The following is an 18,898-nucleotide window of genomic DNA, read 5'->3' on the forward strand; positions in this document are numbered from 1 at the left end:
CTGTGCCCAGAGTAGACAAACTAACCGAGAGATTAGGGCCTGCCCGCTTTATCGCCACATTAGATCTGACCAAGGGGTACTGGCACATACCCCTGACAGAAGCCGCCAAAGAAAAATGGCCTTCTCCACCCCAGAGGGACTATTCCACTATCTGGTCCTTCTGTTCGGGGTGCACGGAGCTCCGGCCACCTGCCAACGCATGATGGACCGGATCCTGCGACCACACCGTGAGTTTACAGCAGCCTACCTGGATGACATAGTCATTCATAGTTCAGAATGGACCACCCAATTAGCACGGCTGGACGCAGTCTTGAGGGCCCTACGAGAGAAAATGCAGGCCTAGAGGCTGAATATCTGGGCTACATGATTGGCTGGGGGAGTGTCAAACCTCAGCAGCTAAAGGTGGAGGCTATTTCAACCTGGCCTAAGCTCACCATAAAGAAGCAGGTAAAAACTTTCTATGGGTTGGTGGGGTATTATCAACGGTTTAGTCCCCAGATTCTCACGACTGCTGCCCCTCTCCATGACATGACCAGACAACACCTGCCCAACAACATCACTTGGAAGAAATTGGTGGACCAGGATTTGTTTTGGGTGGAACCGGTACTCGTCACCCCCAACGTCCAGGAGCCCTTTGTGGTCCATACCGATGCCTCACAGGTGGGCCTTGGGGCCATGCTGTCTGAGATTTGAGGGGGCAAGGAGCATCCTGTGACATACACTACCAGTCAAAAGTTTAGACACACCAACTCATTCAAGGGTTTTTCTTTATTTTTACTATTTTTTACATGGTAGAATAACAGTAAAGACATCAAAACTATGAAATAACACATATGGAATCATGTAGTAAACAAAAAAGTGTTAAACAAATCAAAATATATTTGAGATGAGAGATTCTTCAAATAGCCACCCTTTGCCTTGATGACAGCTTTGCACACTCTTGGCATTCTCTCAACCAGCTTCACCTGGAATGCTTTTCCAACAGTCTTGAAGGAGTTCCCACATATGCTGAGCATTTGTTGGCTGCTTTTCCTTCACTCCGCGGTCCGACTCATCCCAAACCATCTCAATTTGGTTGAGGTCATGGGATTGTGGAGGCCAGGTGATCTGATGCAGCACTCCATCACTCTCCTTCTTGGTAAAATAGCCCTTACACAGCCTGGAGGTGTGTTGGATTATTGTCCTGTTGAAAAACAAATGATAGTCCCACTAAGCCCAAACCAGATGGGATGGCATATCGCTGTAGAATGCTGTGGTAGCCATGCTGGTTCAGTGTGCCTTGAATTCTAAATAAATCACAGACAGTGTCACCAGCAAAGCACCCCCACACCATAACACCTCCTCCTCCATGATTTAAGGTGGGAAATACACATGCGGGGATAATCCGTTCACCCACACCATTGGAACAAAAAATCTCAAATTTGGACTCCAGACCAGAGGACAAATTTCCACCTGTCTAATGTCCATTGCTCGTGTTTCTTGGCCCAAGCAGGTCTCTTCTTCTTATTGGTGTCCTTTAGTAGTGGTTTCTTTGCAGCAATTCGACCATGAAGGCCTGATTCACACAGTCCCCTCTGAACAGTTGATGTTGAGATTTGTCTGTTACTTGAACAATTTCTGAGGCTGGTAACTCTAATGACCTTATCCTCTGCAGCAGAGGTAACTCTGGGTCTTCAATTCCTGTGGTGGTCCTCATGAGAGCCAGTTTCATCATAGCGCTTGATGGTTTTTGCGACTGCACTTGAAGAAATGTTCAATGTTATTGACATTTTCCGTATTGACATATCAACTGTTGTACTCGCGCTGCTAAAATCCTCGACCATTGCTATTCAAACTTCCGGGATGGTTATAAGGCCCTCCCCCGCCCTCCTTTCGGCAAATCTGACCAGGACTCCATTTTGCTTCTCCCTTGCTATAGGCAGAAACTCAAACAGGAAGTACCCGTGCTAAGGACTATTCAACGCTGGTCTGACAATTCGGAATCCACGCTTCAAGATTGTTTTGATCACGCGGACTGGGATATGTTCCAGGTAGCTTCCGAAATTAATTTACACGAATACACTGAAACAGTGTCTGAGTTTATCAGGAAGTGTATAGGTGATGTTGTGCCCACTGTGACCATTAAAACCTTACCTAACCAGAAACCGTGGATAGATGGCAGCAAACTCGCAAATCTAAAAGCGCGAACCACAGCATTCAACCATGGCAAGGTGACTGGTAATATGGCAGAATATAAACAGTGTAGCTACTCATTCCACAAGGCAATTAAACTGGCAAAACATCAGTATAGAGAGAAAGTGGAGTCACAATTCAACGGCTCAGACACGAGACGTATGTGGCAGGGTCTACAGACAATCACGGACTACAAAAAGAAAACCAACCATGTCGCGGACACCGACGTCTCGCTTCAAGACAAGCTAAACACCTTCTTCGCCCGCTTTGAGGATAACACAGTTCCACTGACGAGGCCCACTACCAAGGACTGCGGACTCTCCTTCTCCATGGCCGACGTGATTAAGACATTTAAACATGTTAACCCCCGCAAGGCTGCCGGCCCAGACGGAATCCCTAGCCGCGTCCTCAGAGCGTGCGCAGACCAGCTGGCTGGTGTGTTTATGGACATATTCAATCTCTCCCTTTCCCAGTCTGCTGTTCCCACATGCTTCAAGATGGCCACCATTGTTCCTGTACCCAAGAAAGCAAAGGTAACTGAACTAAATGACTATCGCCCTGTAGCACTCACCTCTGTCATCATGAAGTGCTTTGAGAGACTAGTCAAGGATCATATCACTACCTTACCTGTCACCCTACTACCTTACCTGTCACCCTAGACCCACTTCAATTTGCTTACCGCCCCAATAGATCCACAGACGATGCAATCGCCATCACACTGCACACTGCCCTATACCATCTGGACAAGAGGAATACCTATGTAAGAATTATGTTAATTGACTATAGCTCAGCATTCAACACCACAGTACCCTCCAAGCTCATCATTAAGCTCAAGGCCCTGGGTCTGAACCCCGCCCTGTGCAACTGGTTCCTGGACTTCCTGACGGGCCGCCCCCAGGTGGTGAAGGTAGGAAACAACATCTCCACTTCGCTGATCCACAAGGGTGCATGCTCAGCCTCCTCCTGTACTCCCTGTTCACCCATGACTGCGTGGCCAAGCACGCCTCCAACTCAATCATCAAGTTTGCAGACGACACAACAGTAGTAGGCTTGATTACCAACAATGACGAGACCGCCTACAGGGAGGAGGTGAGGGCTCTGGGAGTGTGGTGCCAGGAAAATAACCTCTCACTCAACATCAACAAAACAAAGGAGATGATCGTGGACTTCAGGAAACAGCAGAGGGTGCACCCCCCTATCCACATCTACGAGACTGCAGTGGAGAAGGTGGAAAGCTTCAAGTTCCTTGGCGTACACATCACCGACAAACTGAAATGGTCCACCCATGCAGACAGTGTGGTGAAGAAGGCACAACAGAGCCTCTTCATAATTCGGCTTAGTACCTAAAACCCTCACAAACTTTTACAGATGCACAATTGAGAGCATCCTGTCGGGCTGTATCACCGCCTGGTACGGCAACTGCACCGCCCACAACCGCAGGGCTCCCCAGAGGGTGGTGAGGTCTGCTGAACGCATTACCGGGGTTAACCTACCCGCCCTCCAAGACACATACAACACCCGATGTCACAGGAAGGCCAAAAAGAACATCAAGGACATCAACCACCCGAGCCACTACCTGTTCACCCCGCTATCATCCAGAAGGCGAGGTCAGTACAGGTGCATCAAAGCTGGGACCGAGAGAATGAAAAACAGCTTCTATTTCAAGGCCATCAGACTGTTAAATAGCCATCACTAGCACATTAGAGGCTGCTGATGCCTATTGAAATCACTGGCCACTTTAAGAATGGACACTAGTCACTTTAATAATGTTTACATATCTTGCACTACTCATTCTATTCTATAATATTCTACTGTATTTTAGTCCATGCCGCTCTGTCATTGCTTGTCCATATATGTATATATTCTTAAATCCCATTCCTTTTGTGTGTATTGGGTATATGTTGTGAAATTGTTAGATATTACTGCACTGTCGGAGCTAGAAGCACAAGCATTTCGCTACACCCGCTATAACTATAACTATCTGCTAAAAACGTGTATGTGACAAATAAAATATGGCTTTATTTTATTTTATTTGACAGGAGAGGCATTTGAACTTAAACATAAAAAAATAAAAATCACGTTTTTTGGCAGAAACACCTTCTGGAACATGTGAACTTTCATGTGTCTTAATAACAAACTTGTATTCCATCTGTAAATACGAATAAAATGGTTAAATTACGAGCCTAGTTGGTTTAGCCACGGAAAAAGCCAGGAACCTTCCCGCTAGCAATGATTGGCTGAGATAATGGATGGGCTGGACATGCCGAGAGATGAGTTCGGAGTGGTCTGCCATGTAGCATGCTTCTGTTTATAACATGAGCTGCTCAGTATGTGTAGGTAATCCTTTCCAACGTGGCTTTTTTTTAAAGATATCACGAAGAACTGCAAAAGTATTGCTAATGCTCTCCACTTTCTGGAGGACAATCGTGCGATGGTGACTCTCTCTGACTCTGAAAATAAATCAGACAATGAGGAAATCCCAGATTTATGTAAAAACATTTTAATTTTAACTGAAATGGCGATCAACAGTGTTGTTGTCACAGAAGAAGTTGACAGAGTTTTGAAATTAGTGGAATGCCCAGTGGAAGCAGAGTATGATAGCTAAGGAGATGGAGAAAATTCTGGCGTTTGATTGCAAATAATGCAGAGGAAGTCGAAAAGAGAACACACAGTCTCCGGATTACATCTTCAAACTAAGGGCAACCATGGCATCAGTGACAGAGAGAAGCGTTCATCCATTCTTAAGGGTAAAATAATCTAGCTAGCTACATTTTCAGATATTATACGTTTCTAGTTTTGTCACAGTCATTTTTATTGCAAGTTAAATTGTACTGTTAGATAGCTAGCTAACGTTAGCTGGCTGGCTCGCTAGCTAAAGTTACATGTCTGATCTGTGTAGTAATATTATTCGTATCTCAGAAATCCATTTGCATTGTTAGTTATAGCCTAATGTTAGCTTGCTAGCTAACATTGAACCTAGTTGCTTAGCATTAGCTACCTGCAGATTCATGCAAGGTAGTAATGGTATGAGTTGGGATTATGGTTCATTGTTTAGCTAGCTACATGTCTAAACAAAAGACTCCACTATGCAAGTAACGATTTCAACGTACATTTAAATCTTCTATATGCTGTGCATGTGACAAATAAACTTTGATTTTATTTGATATAGTGTGTGTTTACCAGAGACAGTAATGTGAAGAACAACATTACCTGCAACTAAGTCAGATTAGGGTATAGCGTTAGGCCAACGAGACAGTGTGTCACGGTTTCGGCCGAGGCTGCCTCTCTCCCTTGTTCGGGCAGGCTTCGGCGTTCGTTGTCTCCGGAATACTAGCTGCCACCGTTGTATGTTTCATGTTCGGTTGCTTTTGTCTGTTTGTTGTCACACCTGTTCTCGTTTAGCCTAATTAGTGTTCTATAAGTTTCTCGTTGTGTTTGTCTAGTGTTGTGTGTTATTGATTTTGGTCAGTCGTGTGTAGGGCTTCATTCTTGTATTTCGCTCGGTTGAGCTTCCCTCCACTGCGTTGGAGTATTACGCACCTGTTTTGTGTGCTTTTGTTTTGTGCGCCTTCGTGCGTATTTCGCCTTCGGGCCAGAGTTGTCCTATTTTCGTGTTTGGCGATTACTAAAGTCTGTTGGACTATCCGTCGGTGTCCTGCGTTTGATTCCACCACTGCACCCACCTACAGCACGCGTTGACAGAATAACACACCTACAATGGAATCAGCAGGAGCCGCAGCAGCCCAGGCGACGCTGGAGGACAGGGTCCGGGAACAAGCTGACCAGATCCTGCAGATGGGGACCGCGCTGCAGGAGGTGATCACCACCATCCGAGGCTGGGGGACGCCTCCACCGCCACCCTCCCTGCCAGCACCATCGGCCAGTCAGCCTATTCCCGCACCGGAACCCCGAGGAGTTCGACTCTCGCTCCCGAGGGCTTACGATGGGACCGCGGCCGGGTGCCAGGGTTTCCTTCTCCAGGTGGAGCTGTACCTGGCCACCGTGCACCCGGCGCCCTCGGGACATGAGAGCGTGTCCGCCCTGATCTCCTGCCTGTCCGGGAAGGCGTTGGAATGGGCCAACGCGAGTGGAGGAGGATCGACGCGGACACCATAACTTACGACGAGTTCTCCCGCCGCTTCAAGGCGGTGTTTGACCATCCCCGGAGGGGAAGCGGCGGGGAGCGTCTGGTCTTCCTCCGGCAGGGGAGGAGGAGTGCTCAGGAGTTCGCCCTCGAATTCCGTACTCTAGCGGCAGATGCAGGGTGGAATGATCGGGCCCTCGTCGATCACTACAGATGTAGTCTACGAGAGGACGTCCGTCGGGAGCTGGCCTGTAGGGACACCAGTCATCAGGAGATGATTCAGCTATTTCTGATTGACTCTCCTGCGTATCCGGTGGTGCTGGGCATGCCCTGGTTGAGTACCCATAACCCATCTATTTCGTGGCAGGAGAGGGCTCTGATGGAGTGGTCTGCCCAGTGTGTGGGTAGATGTTTAGGCGTTTCCGTAGGGGCTACCTCGGTGGAGAGTCCAAACCAGGTGCCCGCATTGCACGTTCCCCCTGAGTATGGGGATTTGGCTATTGCGTTTAGTAAGTCGAGGGCGACGCAGTTGCCGCCCCATAGGCAGGGAGATTGTGCGATAGACCTCCAGGCAGGAGCTGCGCTCCCACGGAGCCATGTGTATCCTCTGTCTCAAGAGGAGAAGAAAGCTATGGAGACTTACATAGAGGAATCTCTGAGACAAGGATACATACGGCCTTCCACTTCCCCCTGCGTCCTCGAGTTTCTTTTTGTGAAGAAAAAGGATGGTGGTTTGCGCCCGTGCATCGATTACCGTGGTCTCAATCAGATTACGGTGAAGTACAGTTATCCACTCCCGCTGATTGCGACCATGACTGAGTCATTGCATGGGGGCGCGTTTCTTCACTAAATTAGATCTCAGGAGCGCGTACAACTTGGTGCGCATCAGGGGAGGGCGATGAATGGAAGACAGCCTTTAGTACCACCTCGGGCCATTACGAGTATCTGGTCATGCCATACGGGTTGATGAACGCTCCGTCAGTTTTCCAATCATTCGTGGATGAGATCTTCAGGGACATGCAGGGGCAGGGGGTGGTTGTGTACATAGATGACATTCTCGTGTACTCGCCTACCCGTGTCGAGCATGTGGCCCTGGTGCGCAGAGTGTTGCGGAGGCTGGTGGAGCACGACCTGTATGTTAAGGCAGAGAAGTGTCTGTTTTTCCAGGAGTCGGTCTCCTTTTTGGGGTATCAGTTGTCTGCGTCAGGGGTGAAGATGGAGGTAGACCGGGTGTCGGCCGTGCGTAATTGGCAAACATCAACCACTGTGAAGGAGGTGCAGCAGTTTTTGGGGTTTGCGAATTACTACCGGAATTTTATCCGGGGTTTTGGACAGGTGGCAGCTCCCATCACGTCTCTTTTGAAGGGGGGTCCGGTGCGTCTGCAGTGGTCGGCCGAGGCGGACAGGGCGTTTGGGAGGCTGAAGGACCTGTTTACCTCGGCCCCGGTGCTGGCGCATCCGGATCCCTCTTTGCCGTTCCAGGTAGAGGTGGACGCGTCAGAAGCCGGTCTAGGAGCCGTGCTTTCACAACGGTCTGGCGCGCCACCTAAACTCCGCCCCTGTGCTTTTTATTCTAAGAAGCTCAGTCCGGCGGAGCGGAACTATGACGTAGGGGACAGGGAGCTGTTAGCCGTGGTACAGGCCCTAAAGGTATGGAGGCATTGGCTTGAGGGGGCTCAACACCCTTTCCTCATTTTGACGGACCACCGTAACCTGGAGTACATCCGGGCAGCGAGGAGGCTGAACCCTCGAAAGGCAAGATGGAATATGTTCTTGACCAGGTTTACATTTAAGATCACGTACATCCCTGGGTCACAGAACGGGAAGGCAGATGCGCTGTCTCGGCGGTATGACACGGAGGAGAGGTCCGTGGAGCCCACTCCCATACTGCCGGAGTCGTGTCTGGTGGCACCGGTAGTGTGGGAGGTCGATGCTGAACTCGAGCGGGCGTTACGCACCGACCCTAGTCCACCGCAATGCCCTGAGGGTCGGAAGTACGTTCCGCTCGAGGTTCGGGATCGATTGATCTATTGGGCTCACACGTCACCCTCCTCTGGACATCCTGGTATCGGCCGGACAGTGCACTGTCTTAGTGCCAAGTACTGGTGGCCCACGTTGGCGAAGGATGTGAGGGTTTATGTTTCCTCCTGCTCGGTGTGCGCCCAGTGTAAGGCGCCTAGACATCTGCCTAGGGGTAAGTTACTACCCCTGCCCGTTCCACAACGACCATGGTCTCACCTCTCGGTGGATTTCCTTACTGACCTTCCTCCTTCACAGGGGAACACCACTATACTGGTCGTTGTGGACCGGTTTTCTAAGGCCTGTCGTTTGCTCCCCATGCCGGGCCTTCCTACTGCCCTGCAAACCGCCGAAGCACTATTCACCCATGTGTTCCGGCACTACGGGGTACCCGAGGATATTGTGTCTGATCGGGGTCCCCAATTTACCTCCAGGGTCTGGAGAGCCTTTATGGAGCGGTTGGGGGTCTCGGTGAGCCTCACCTCGGGTTACCACCCGGAGAGTAATGGGCAGGTGGAACGTGTGAACCAGGATGTGGGTAGGTTTCTTAGAACATACTGCCAGGACCGGCCGGAGGAGTGGGCAAGGTACGTTCCCTGGGCCGAAATGGCCCAGAATTTCCTACGCCATTCCTCCACTAACCTAACCCCTTTCCAATGTGTGTTAGGGTACCAGCCGGTTCTGGCACCTTGGCAGCAGAGCCAGATCGAGGCTCCTGTGGTGGATGAGTGGGCGCGGCGCTCGGAGGAGACATGGAACGCTGCACACGTCCACCTGCAGCGGGCCCTCCGACGTCATAAGGCGAGCGCCGATCTCCACCGCAGTGAGGGACCGGTGTACGCACCTGGTGATCGAGTCTGGCTCTCTACCAGAAACCTGCCCCTCCGCCTGCCCTGTCGGAAACTGGGTCGGCGGTTTGTAGGGCCCTTTAAAGTCCTGGGAAGGTTGAACGAGGTGTGTTACAAATTACAACTGCCTGTTGAATATAAAAGTATTAACCCCTCGTTCCATGTGTCCCTTCTCAGGCCGGTGGTAGCTGGCCCACTCCAAGAAAGTGAGATCAGGGAGACTCCTCCGCCCCCATTGGACATCGAGGGGGCACCGGCGTACACTGTGAGGTCCATCTTGGATTCGAGACGTCGGATGGGGGGTCTCCAGTATCTAGTGGAGTGGGAGGGGTACGGTCCGGAGGAGCGGTGCTGGGTGCCGAGGAGAGACATTTTGGACCCGTCTCTCCTGACGGAATTCCATCGTGGGCACCCGACGCACCCTGCTCCGCGTCCTCCGGGTCGTCCCCGAGGCCGAGTCGGCGCACGTCTGGAGCCGCGCGTCAAGGGGGGGGTACTGTCACGGTTTCGGCCGAGGCTGCCTCTCTCCCTTGTTCGGGCAGGCTTCGGCGTTCGTTGTCTCCGGAATACTAGCTGCCACCGTTGTATGTTTCATGTTCGGTTGCTTTTGTCTGTTTGTTGTCACACCTGTTCTCGTTTAGCCTAATTAGTGTTCTATAAGTTTCTCGTTGTGTTTGTCTAGTGTTGTGTGTTATTGATTTTGGTCAGTCGTGTGTAGGGCTTCATTCTTGTATTTCGCTCGGTTGAGCTTCCCTCCACTGCGTTGGAGTATTACGCACCTGTTTTGTGCGCTTTTGTTTTGTGCGCCTTCGTGCGTATTTCGCCTTCGGGCCAGAGTTGTCCTATTTTCGTGTTTGGCGATTACTAAAGTCTGTTGGACTATCCGTCGGTGTCCTGCGTTTGATTCCACCACTGCACCCACCTACAGCACGCGTTGACACAGTGTCCAAGTTCTAAAGTTATCCGGTAGAATGCCCTGCTTTTATTTTCACACTCACAACCGTAAACAATTTTCTGTAATTAGCTTGCCATTAACTTGTAAATAATTATCTTGTTGTGAGTTTATCTTCCTGTAATAATGAATAAAATGTGCTAAAGTTAAGACATTGTCAGCTATGACATGGTCATTATTTGAACTGGCTAGCCAGCTAACTTAACATTAGCTAGCTAGCTAACAAGCTAGAAACGAACCAAAACATTGTTTAGAAAGTTGCTTTTAGTTTAGACATATACTAAATTCATTTTTAAACGGATGGGTATATTGGTGTTAAAATAAACCAGTTATGCTATTTTGGACCACCAGGCTGCTGATGTCATGCAGCCTGTCTTGTTTGTGTTTATACTTTTTCATAACGACAACGACAAGTTTGATGTCGGACGGCAATAGAATGTTCACTGCGACAACTGTCTACAGACATGTTGATAGACGTAGCATAAACCAGCTATAGTCTTGAAATCTTTGGTTGTTTAGTACACTACCGTACTCACACTGTTTAGCACATGGCTTCACATGTGAATCCTTAAAGATATGGGTGGGGGTAAGGCTTAAGAGGGTGTGAACTATGCTGAATGGGTGTAGACAAAGAAGAGCTCTCCAGTAGGTGTACCAAAACATTCAAGGGCCATTTTCTCAAAAGTGGGGTTACAAGTTGATCAACTTTCAAAGCAGAATAACTTTCCCACTGTTCCTCAACTGTAGTGTATGACATACCATTTTGTAGCTCTGAGTCTCTACTTTATCCAATGTAAAAAACACAATTTCAAATGTTACTACATAAGACCTAATCGAGCCGGTCGGTCACATATACACATTAAAATGCAAAAACACAGTCATGGGAAGCACAAGTAAAATGTCAAATCAAATTACATTCCTCCACAAATATGTCCCCAATCAATACTCTAAACTGCCCGAATGGCACCAGAACATTAAGATTACATTACATTTTGTTCCAGCAATACGGTGCTTTAAAACTAAAAGCAGATTTACCTAGGTCGGTGGAAACCCTAGGAACCTCAAGAGTTAACCAATCCTGTGAACGGGTTAGGCAACTTAGGTGTCCATATTTCAACAGCAATGTTAGATAAGACGGAGGTTTATGAAGTAGGGCCTTGTAAACAAATAGAGAGTAATGTAGAGCTCTACGGGTCTTTAGTGAAGTCCAGCCAACCTTTTGACACAGGATGCAGTGATGAGTATCAAAACTGTCACCTGTAACTAAATGAAGTGTACTATGGTAGATGGCATCCAAAGGTTTAAGAGTAGTACCAGCTGCACTTTGATAAACAATATCACCATAATCAAGAACAGATAAAAAGGTTGACTGAATAATCTGCTTCCTACTGCTTAGAAAAAGCCAACTTTAAATCTTAGCTTCTTAACAAGCTCATCTATATGTTTTTTAAACGTCAAATCCAGATCAATCCAAAAGCAAGTATTTATATGCGGGAACACGTTCAATTGGAGAACCATCTAATTATTGAACATAAACAAACTTTCTTAAGAGAGTTTGAAAACAACGTGTTTCGTTTTGCCCGTGTTAAGCACAAGTTTTAAATCAGCAAGGGATTCCTGCATGGCTATAAAATCTGACTGTAGTTTTGACACAGCCAGATCTACAGTCACGGCAATAGCATACATAATAGTATCATCCACATATAGATGAAGTTGACAATTTTTAACAGATTGACAAATGGTGTTTATATAAATAGTGAAGAGAACTGGTCCCAAAATTGACCCTGTGGTACATCTTTATGCACTTCAAGAAATTCAGACTTAACCCCATCAATCACGATGGCCTGAGTTCTGTCACTAAGATAATCATGAAACCATGAATAGGCGTCAGACCTCAGGCCTATCGAGGGCAATTTATTCAATAAAATATCATAATCAACAGTATCAAAAGCTTTTGACAGGTCCACAAACATAGCAGCACATTCAATTTTAGTGTATAAAGCATTGACAAGATAATTAAAAACAGTCCTATGCCCAGGCCTAAACCCTAATTGGTGTAAAATCACAATACATTTCTCAGATAAAAAAAGAGCAAAGTTGTATATTTACCAAGGATTCAAGAATCTTAGCTAGACAAAGAAGCCTTGAAATGGGTTGATAATTATTAAGAGCACAAGAGATGATTTCCATACTTTTGGAACATTTCCTGATAACAATGTTAAATTACAAATGTGGGTTATTGAGCCAACTATGATGGCCGCTGTATACTTAAGCAGACCGGGATCCAATTGGTCTGCCCCTGTGTATTTCTAGTTGTCTATTGCTATCAAAGAATCCAGGAATTCTTTTTCTGAAAATAGGCTAAAAGAAAAGCTTTGACTATAATTTCTCTGATTATTCAGCAAGTTTCCCCTATCAGCATCCAGCCCAGTATCATTGTGAATAAGTTATTTCAAAGAGCTAGCCTGCTGAAATAAAATGGTGATTAAATTCATCAATGATGGCATTTTTTTCCGTAATGAGGCCTGAATTAATTTGTTGTGGCAGAGAAGAGGAAGTAGAACCCTTCAGGGATTTGACCGTTTTCCAGAATTTAGCCAGGTTCCCATTACAATCCGAAAGAGAGGTCACATAATAATCAGATTTAGCCTTTCTGATTTGTCTTACACAATGATTCCTCAGTTGCTTAAAAGGTTGCCAGTCCTGGCCTACGCCTGTGTTCCTGGCCTTTACCCAAGCATCATCTCTTCTATGAATGACTTCTGATAATTCCGGAGTGTACAAGGCATTCGACCTACCTTTAACCCTTAGTTTTTTAAGGGATCATGATTATCCACAATAGTATTGAATACATTTGAAAAAAGGTTAAAAGCTGAATCAGGTTCAGAGATAGCTGAAATACAATCAAGATCACAAAAAATTATAATAATGTAAAATCAAATCAAATTGTATTGGTCACATACACATATTTAGCAGATGTTATTGCAGGTGTAGTGAAATGCTTGTGTTCCTAGCTCCAACCGTGCAGTAGTATATAACAATTCACAATGCCTGAGTGGCATTGACTAAAATACAGTAGAATACAGTATATACATATGAAATGAGTAACGCAGTATATAAACATTATTAAAGTGACCAGCGTTCCATTATTAAATTGACCAGCGATTCCTTGTCTATGCTTTCGGAAAGTATTCAGACCCCTTGACCTTTTCCACATTTTGTTATATTACAGGCTTGTTCTAAAATTGATTAAGTATTTTTTTCTCATCAATCTACACACAATACCCCATAATGACGAAGCAAAAACAGGTTTTTAGAAATCTTTGCAAATGTATAAAAAACTTAAAACAGAAATAGATTATTTACTTAAGAATTTAGACCCTTTGCTATGAGACTCTAAATTGAGCACAGGGGCATCCTGTTTCTATTGGTCATCCATGAGATGTTTCTACAACTTGATTGGACTCCACCTGTGGTAAATTCAATTAATTGAACATGATTTGGAAAGGCAGACACCTGTCTATATAAGGTCCCTCAGTTGACAGTGCATACCAGAGGAAAAAACCAAGCCATGAGGTCGAAGGAATTGTCCGTAGAGCTCCGACACAGGATTGTGTCGAGGCACAAATCTGGGTAAGGGTACCAAACAATTTCTGCAGCTTTGAAGGTCCCCAAGAACACAGTGGCCTCCATCATTCTTAAATGGAAGAAGTTTGGAACCACCAAGACTCTTCCTTGAGATGGCCGCCTGGCCAAAATGAGCAATCGGGGGAGAAGGGCCTTGGTCAGGGAGAACCCGATGGTCACTCTGACAGAGCTCCAGAGTACCTCTGTGGAGATGGGAGAATCTTCCAGAAGGACAACCATCTCTGCAGCACTCAACCAATCAGGCCTTTATGGTAGAGTGGCCAGACGGAAGCCATTCCTCAGTAAAATACACATGACAGCCCACTTGGAGTTTGCCTAAAGGCACCTAAAGGACTCTCAGACCATGAGAAACAAGATTGTCTGGTCTGATGAAACCAAGATTGAACACTTTGGCCTGAATGCCAAGCGTCACGTCTGTAGGAAACCTGACACCATCCCTACGGTGAAGGATGGTGGTGGCAGCATCATGCTGTGGGGATGATTTTCAGCGGCAGGGACTGGGAGACTAGTCAGGATCGAGGGAAAGATGAATGGCACAAAGTACAGAGAGATCCTTGATGAAAACCTGCTCCAGAGCGCTCAGGACCTCAGACTGGGGCCAAGGTTCACCTTCCAAATGGACAACGACCCTAAGCACACAGCCAAGACAATGCAGGAGTGGCTTCGGGACAAGTCTCTGGATGTCCTTGAGAGGCCCAGCCAGAGCCCGGATTTGAACCCAATCTAACATCTCTGGAGAGACCTGAAAATAGCTGTGCAGCGACGCTCCCCATCCAACCTCACAGAGCTTGAGAGGATCTGCAGAGAAGAATGGGAGAAACTCCCCAAATACAGGTGTGCCAAGCTTGTAGCATCATGCCCAAGAAGACGCAAGGCTGTAATTGCTGCCGAAGGTTCTTCAACAAAGTACTTAGTAAAGGTCTAAATACTTATGTAAATGTGATATTTCTGTTTTTTATTTTTAACAACTTAGCAAAAATGTCTAAAAACCTGTTTTTGCTTTGTCATTATGGGGTAGCCGGCTAGTGATGGTGGTAGCCGGCTAGTGATGGCTATTTAACAGTCTGATGACCTTGAGATAGAAGCTGTTTTTCAGTCTCTTGGTCACAGCTTTGATAAACCTGTACTGACCTCAAAGCACTTCATGATAACAGAAGTGAGTGCTACGGGGTGATAGTCATTTATTGCAGTTACCTTTGCTTTCTTGGGTACAGGAACAATGTTGGACATCTTGAAGCATGTGGGGACAGCAGACTGGGATAGGGAGAGACCGAATATGTCTGTAAATACTCCAGCCAGCTGGTCTGTGCATGCTCAGAGTACATGGCTAGGGATGCCGTCTGCGCCGTCAGCCTTGTGAGGGTTAACACACTTAAATGTCTTACTGACGTCAGCCACAGAGAATGAGAGCCCACAGTCCTTGGGAGCGGGTCGCGTCGGTGGCACTGTGTCATCTTCAAAGCAGGCGAAGAAGATGTTTAGCTTGTCCGGGATCAAGACGTCGGTGTCTGCGACGTGGTTGGTTTCCCCTTTGTAATCCATGATTGTCTGTAGACCCTGCCACATACGTCTCATGTCTGAGCCTTTGAATTGCGACTCCACTTTGTCTCTGTACTGACATTTTGCCTGTTTGATTGCCTTACGGAGGGAATCACTACACTATTTGTATTTGACCATATTCCCAGTCACCTTGCCGTGGTTAAATGCGGTGGTTCACGTTTTCAGTTTTGCGCGAAATGCTGCATCTATCCACGGTTTTTGGTTTGGGTAGGTTTTAATAGTCACAGTAGGCACAACATCACCTATACACTTCCTGATAAACTCAGTCACCATTTCAGTGTATTCGTCAATGTTATTCTCAGAGGCAACCCAGAACATATCCCAGTCCGTGTAATCAAAACAATCTTGAAGCATGGATTCCGATTGGTCAGACCAGCGTTGAATAGACCTTAGCACGGGTACTTCCTGTTTGAGTTTCTGCCTATAGGAAGGGAGGAGCAAAATAAAGTTGTGATCTGATTTGCCAAAGGGAGGGCGGGGGAGGGCATTGTAGCCATCCCAGAAGGGGGAGTAACAATGGTAGAGAGTTTTTGAAGCGCGAGTACTAAATGCAATGTGTTGATAGAACTTCAGTAGTGTTTTCCTCAAATTTACTTTGTTAAAATCCCCAGCTACAATAAATACGGGCTCAGGATATGTGGTTTCCAGATATCCTGAGCACAAAGTCCATGTTAATGTGCCTTGAGGGCTGTCGTGGTATCGGCTTGAGGGGGAATATACACGGCTGTGGATATAACCAAAGATAATTATCTTGGGAGGTAATACAGTCGGCATTTGATTGTGAGGTATTCTAGGTCGGGTGAACAAAATGACTTTAGTTAATGCACGTTATCACAATCACACCATGAGTAGTTAATCATGAAACATACACCACCGCCTTTCTTCTTCCTGGAGAGTTATTTTTTCCTGTCTGCACGATGTACTGAGAACCCAGATGGCTGTATGGACGGTGACAGTATATCCGGAGAGAGCCATGATTCCGTGAAACATAGTATGTTTTTCGGTCCCTGATGTCTTTCTAGAAGGAGATCCTCGCCCTGAGCTCATCTACGTTATTGTCCAGGGACTGAACATTAGCGAGTAGTATACTCGGAAGCGGTGGATGGTGTGCACGCCTCCTGAGCCGGACTAGAAGTCCACTCCGAATACCTCTTCTCCGCCAGCGGCATTTTGGAGCAGCCTCTGGGATCCATTCAATAGCCCTGGGGGGTACGAACAAAGTATACAATTCAGGAAAGTCGTATTTCTGGTTGTAATGATGGAGAGTTATCGCCGCTTTGAAATCCAAACATTCTTTCTGGCTGTATGTAATAACACAAAAAACGTTCTGGGCTAATAATGTAAGAAATAACACAAAAAAACGATGTACTGCGAAGTTGCTTAGGAGCTAGAAGCAGAGCTGCCATGTCTGTTCACTGAAGTTTTTTAAGTTCCTCTTTGTGATAACACAAGGCATGGATTTTTGTATTCTCACATCTCCAACACAAACAACTGGGCAATGGTCACTAATATCTTGGGCGAAGACATCAATGGAAACATATTTCTCCTTGTCTGATAAATATGAATTTATGTGCCAGACCACGTCAATGTGAATGTTTATTGGTCAGTAGCGGCCATGTTTTTTAGATGCTGGCCTGAAAAATATTGCGTTGAGAGTCCTTGGTCCATAGATGCTATAAATCAGCGCGAGGGGTGTGAGCTTTCAAAGTTAGCATTTTCAATCGTTTGTTATTGCACCACCATGTGGTCAATTAGCATGGCATTGAATGAGAGGGTGTGGCCCATGGGACTTTACCATCATCATCTTTGCATCCTCCTAGGCTTTATTATCTCACAGGAATGTTTTTAAAAATGTATACTATACTCGATCTTGTTTTGTTGAGGTCATGGTCTTCATACACTGGTCCTTGGAATACGGGAGGCGTGTTTTTTTTGTTTTCACCTGGTAAGGTGGCTTTGTCATTGTCCGATTGACTAATTAAATGTCCATATCGCCCACCTCACTTGTTTTATTTGATACATCAACACAGAGGTCTTATTAACGTTTGGAAGTAAACCTCTAGCCATAGTTACATTTTAGTCATTTAGCAGACGCTCTTATCGAGAGTGACTTACAGTAGTGAGTGCATACATTTTCATATTCGTTCGTACTGGTCCCCCATGGGAATCAAACCCACAACGCTGGCGTTGTAAGTGCCATGCTCTACCAACCGAGCCACACGGGACCATAGGTGAACATATCATTGGCATCAGTCAAAATGTACTTTGTGTACCCTACTTTGTCATCAGGCCTAAGTAGGTCTAGGTACTTTGCTAGATTTTTCAGTCTTCCTATTTTCATATATTTTTTTCTTATAATGGATCATTTAGACCACAGCCTTGTCGTAATTAAAAGTACACTATTATGCACAAACAGACAAATGTTAACTTTCACCAGCAGGCGACGCTACACTACAATAAATGGTGATGGGGTACGGGAACTCCTTGTTCCAGATGGGGTAGGGAACTACTTGATCCAGATGGTTGTGAGCTGTTCCAATCCGGCTGTACTGTGTAGGCTATGTAGGTCAAGTGTTTCACCAGCAGGCTTTGCTATTTTGCATCATTGAGCATAGGAATAAGCATCACCAATAAATCACAGTTCAAACTTGTAATGTGTGTTATTGTCTGTAGAATGCAATGCATTTTCAAAGAACCTGCTTTTGATCACCTGCTTTTGGTGGTTGATTTGCTTCTGTTCTGTGGGTAGCACTGTGTGCTCTTTTCGGATGGGTCACGGTCTCTCAGGAGCACTGGGATCCGGGGGGACTGGGGTGGTCTGCCGTTCACTGGGATGACAACTCAACTTGGGATGGGGAGGGGTTTTAGCGGGTGGAATAGTGGGGAACAATTGGAGGTTTACTTAGTAGCAATGCAAATATCATGGTATGGACACTCAATCACTATGGTACTTTTTAATGGTGAGTTTACAAACATATATTATGATAAATAGATTTGAAACTTGTATCTCATTATGGTAAATGGTGAAATAAGTATAGCCAGTTATAATTGTAATGGCTTAGCAGATAATAAAAAAAAGTCGATCAGTATTTACCTGGCTAAAAGAGAAGGAAAATAATATCTATTGTTTACAGGAAACTCATTCCACAATTTTAGATGAAGTTGTATGCAAAAAGGACTGGGGGGGCTAAATATATTTATCCCATGGGCAAAGAAATTCAAAAGAGGTGATGATATTAATTAACAATAATTTTGAACCGAATGTGCAAATTGTCCAAACAGATCCTCAAGGTAGATGATTTTAAATATGTTATTGGACCATAAACAGATATGGCTCATTAACCTTTACGGTCCAAATAATGATGATCCACACTTTTTTGAAAATATATATAATAATTTTGCAACCCTACAAGCAATACAAGACTCTATTATTATGGTGGGAGATTATAATACGGTTTTATATACCTTTATGGACCGTAAAGGAAATCACACTACAAACTATCACCCTCATGCACTTAAGGAAATCACGGATATACTGGATCTAGTGGATATATGGAGGCTTAAATATCCCGACCTAGTGAGATATGCATGGCGGAGGCTCAATCAAGCTAGTGG

The sequence above is a fragment of the Coregonus clupeaformis genome, chromosome 17 (assembly GCF_020615455.1).
Source record: "Coregonus clupeaformis isolate EN_2021a chromosome 17, ASM2061545v1, whole genome shotgun sequence".
In the NCBI taxonomy this organism is placed as follows: domain Eukaryota; kingdom Metazoa; phylum Chordata; class Actinopteri; order Salmoniformes; family Salmonidae; genus Coregonus; species Coregonus clupeaformis.